The sequence below is a fragment of the Limulus polyphemus genome, unplaced genomic scaffold (genome assembly GCF_000517525.1).
Source record: "Limulus polyphemus unplaced genomic scaffold, Limulus_polyphemus-2.1.2 Scaffold5717, whole genome shotgun sequence".
Taxonomy (NCBI): Eukaryota; Metazoa; Arthropoda; class Merostomata; order Xiphosura; family Limulidae; genus Limulus; species Limulus polyphemus.
In genome coordinates, this window is record NW_013671327.1 from 58,515 (window position 1) to 63,330 (window position 4,816).

Below are 4,816 nucleotides of genomic sequence, written 5' to 3' on the forward strand. Positions count from 1 at the left end.
AACAACGAACAGGAACTAACGTAAAACACTGCTATAACATCTATTTATTGTATCATAATTAGCGTGATCTGTAAGCATTAATTACTTGTCACATTAACGTGCTGTATGATTAAATTACACTTTGAAAAAAACGTATAACTGTTTGCCTATGTTTTTTCTCATTGAATAGTTATAAAAATAATATATTATAGCACATACAATATATTTTGTAAAATCATATCAGTTACTATATAAGTTGTAAAATCATATCAGTTAAAACATACGTTGTAAAGTGATATCAGTTAAAATATATGTTGTAAAATCATATCAGTTAAAACATACGTTGTAAAGTGATATCAGTTAAAATATGTGTTGTAAAATCATATTAGTTACAATATATATTGTAAAATCATATCAGTTAAAACATACGTTGTAAAGTGATATCAGTTAAAATATATGTTGTAAAATCATATCAGTTAAAACATACGTTGTAAAGTGTTAAAACATACGTTGTAAAGTGATATCAGTTAAAATATATGTTGTAAAATCATATCAGTTAAAACATACGTTGTAAAGTGATATCAGTTAAAATATATGCTGTAAAATCATATTAGTTACAATATATATTGTAAAATTATATTAGTTACAATATACATTGTAAAGTAACATCAGTTACAATATATGTTTCAAAATTGTTTCAGTAACAATATACATTGTCAAGTCATATCCATTACAATATATATTGTAAAATCGGATATTTCATTCTAAACGTTTAAGGTTGAATACCATATTATAATATTAGTAGCATTGAATCTTATTAAAATGAAATAACTGGAGTGAAAATGTCTGTGTCCTCCCTCTCATTGGTTTATAAAAGTAGCCACGACTTTATTTATTGGTTATGAGACCTATGAATGATCCAAATTTTCGATGCACGAGTTGGTTTTCTGAGAGGGCAATGATACATTTATACTGAAACCTAATCCAGATAAAATAAGCACTTCTCTTGATATCTTATTAAATACCCAGTAATATTAATACAAGCATTAGGTTATCTTTTCTCAGTACGAAAATCTACATTAGTGACATTATAGACTTCTAACAACAACACATCGATAGAATATCTAACTATTCAAAACTTTTACTAGTTTTATTGTTAAGCTTCAACTTTGTTGCAGAATTTCCCAAAGGTCTAAGTTAAATCTAATATTGATCCAAAAATCAGTTTTATTTTTGTTCTAAGTTTACCAGGGATTCGTGTTTTTTGTTATTTTTTGAAAATGTGAGACATTTTGAATAAAAAGGAGGGATTGATATTTTTATAAACTATATTTGATAATTGAAACCGGAAACATTTATAGATACTGAATTGAGATAACTGAAACTAAGAAACAGACACCGAATCGAGCTGGTTTTTGTTTCTTTTTTAACCAGTCGGTTGCTCCTGATGGCTCAGTGATAAGTATGAAGGAATATAACGCTAAAAATCAGGTTTAGATACTCGCGGTGGGCGGAGCACAAACAGCCCATTGTGTAGCTCTGTGCTTATATCTCACAGCAAAGTATTTGTGTTTTAATATACCCGACTTCTCACTAAGAACAAAGTATTAGATTATCGTCACAAAATCTGTAAAAATCAAATAGACAGAAGTGGAAAAGGCGGGAAAAGGTAAATGCAAAATTCAAACAGGTGGCAGTGTTTTTGAGTTATAAGTCTTCAGGATACATATTAAAGACTGTTCAATGTAAACGTAGTACATGAACATTTCAAAATATATTGAGAAGTCAGAAAGAACAAACATTTAAAAGGTAACAATACAAGGGGATGTACAATAAAACGTGCGGCAGACCTGTGTTTAATAACACTGTTAAAATAAAACAATCTTAAAAAGACTAATATATATAAGTGTCACTGCATCCAGCGGTAAGTTCACGGGCTTACAATGCTAAAATCCGGGGTTCGATTCCCGCAGTGGACACAGCAGATAACCCAATGTGGCTTTGTTGTAAAAGAAACAAACAAACAAACAAAGTATCTTTAACAATAAGTAAATAAACAAATGGAAATGGTTAGATTCACAACAATAGATTATTATTCAGTGTTGGATAACAATTGAAATTGGAAAGGCTTCCATTAATAAATAATTTATAATCTGTTGTTTTGGGGGTCGAGAATGTTCAATTTTTTGAGAAGTAAGGTGCATACAGGCGACACAAGACTCAGGCAGTAAAATAAGCTTTGACCCGCTTCTAGCTGAAACTTTCATGTGCTCATATTCGTAGATGACAAATACTTTTACCAATATAGGCAGTTTTACATCTTCCACAAGCGTGAATGAACGGGTAGAGTGTCTTTGGTTTTAAACAAGTTTTTAATTCTAAATTTTGACTTGCATACTAAACGTAGCTTAATTTGAGGTTAGTATGGCTTTTTGTTTCCCATGTGTGCTTTATATTTTACATTGGTTGAACGTGTCTGCTTTGTTGTAAAGAACACTCGGGGCTTGATCATGTATACTGTTTTAGGTTTGGCTTTGTTTGTGTGTTTTAACCACAAAGCTAAGCAATGGGCTATTCGTGCTGTGCCCACGACGGGTTTCGAAGAAAGAAAAAAAAACTAAACTGAACGAATAGTTCATTAAAAAAGAAGAAACATTTCTTTAAAAAATCTACACAAAAAGTTTATTTACTCCAAGAAAAGAAATAACGTGGAATTGGCATAGAAATTATAAAGATTTTTAGATAATTCTCACGTTAAAATATCTATTATTATTGGAGTCGAATTAATACTGTTATCTTGGACGTGAACATTACCTGAAATCACTCATTGTTCTTAAACGTGAAGTATGTTTTATAATACAGCCTTGCTGTAATATAGTAATATGATCTAATCAAAATTTAGGCTTAAGGTACTTTTCAGTTTTGCTCATAGTTTTACTAAATATGCCATTTTCTGTTATAAACATTTTTTTTTTTTCAGTATGAGAAACTAACATCATTCTGACTTTCTGGAACTACCCGAGAAACAGATGTAAATAAAAAAGTGCTTACAAGAATAAGGACAGAAAAATTGAAGTGCAACGTTTATTTTTTCAATTTTGTCCAAAGTTATAAAGTTAAATGTAAGTCAATAGATTGTGAAAAAAAGGTTGGTTGATTGGTTAAAAAAGATGTTATTTAAAAGCAAACCTTCTGTTGGTTATATTTTTGTTTTGGTGATTATCACACAGATAGTTTTTTTTCAATCTGAAAGTGAACTCAAAAGACAAAAGTTACATGCAAAACACATTAAAGTCATCTTTTATTTTTCATTCTATGAGAAAGACCACTAACACTGGCATGATCCTACATCAAGCACAAACATGGCCATGAACAATACACAGAGATACAGTGAGTAAAATAAATACATGGACATGAACAGTGCATTAAAATAAATATATGGCCATGAACAATACAATGAAATACAGAGAGTAAAATAAATACATGGACATGAACAATACACTGAAATACAGAGAGTAAAATAAATACATGGACATGAACAATACACAGAGATACAGTGAGTAAAATAAATACATGGCCATGAACAATACACTGAAATACAGTGAGTAAAATAAATACATGGACATGAACAATAAACAAAGATACAATCAGTAAAATAAAACAGCATGGATACAGTGGGTTATAAAGTAAGAATGCAGTGTTTTGTATAAAATCAGAGATACAGTGGATCGTATCAAAAAAAGAAGGGATACAATAGGTTATTTGAAAACAAGGATAAAATGGGTTATATGAAAACAAAGATACAATGTGTTATATAAAAACCAGGGATATAATGTGTCATGTAAAAAGTCAGGGATACAATGTGTTACATAAAAATCAGGGATACAATGTGTTATATAAAAAATCAGGAATACAATGTTTTATATAAAAATAAGGATTCAGTGAACGATGTGTATAAGGAAGGGACACTGTAGGTTAGATAGAAATGCAGAGATACAGTGGGTTATATAAAGAGCAGAATACAGTGAGATATATAAAAAGCTGGGATACAATGGGAGTGATTAAACCGAAACTAAAACCGAATTATCGGTTTGATTATTTTTGTAAACAAGAAGAAGCACTTGCTTACAAACAACGTTACACTTGAGGCGATTTAAAATTATATCAACCCAAATCTCCTGTTTTTTTATTTATATTTTAATCTCCTAAATCTCGAGATAAAAAAGAAAGAATTTTCCATGGTTTTCAGCACTTTTCTCTTTTCTGATGCTGTTATTTTTATTTTTATAACGACTCTGCGTTGCTGGGAAGTTGAATCGATAATCCATTACGTTTTTAACGCGCCATCTGTTGTTGCTATACCACAAACGTTCTTATTTTATACATATATTACTTTCTTATTTCCGATGACTCAAGTCTGAGGGCTTATAACGCTAAAAATTGGATTTCGATACCCGTGGTGAGCAGAGCACAGATAGCCTATTGTGTAGTTTTGTGTCTACCAATAAACAAATATACGATGTTTTACTACGCAAGAAAAATGGTGAAAATAGGTATTCTTACGACAGCGGAAGTCACGCGACGCTGGGAGCGTGTGCGCTGGAGTTTCTAAAAGGATCATGAATTTTCTTGGCAACTCTAATTTGTTCGAGGTGCTCTCTTTTTTCTAGTATATAAGCCTGGCAAAGAAAGCCGGCGAGATTGGCAGATAGATTGAAGAGATAAATAATTGAATCAAGCGAACAGTCGGCGCCGTGATTTATAGCGTGTGTTATAAAGGTTGTTAAATTTAAAGTGGCTGTGGAAATTCTGTGTACTAAAAAGTTGTACCAAAAAA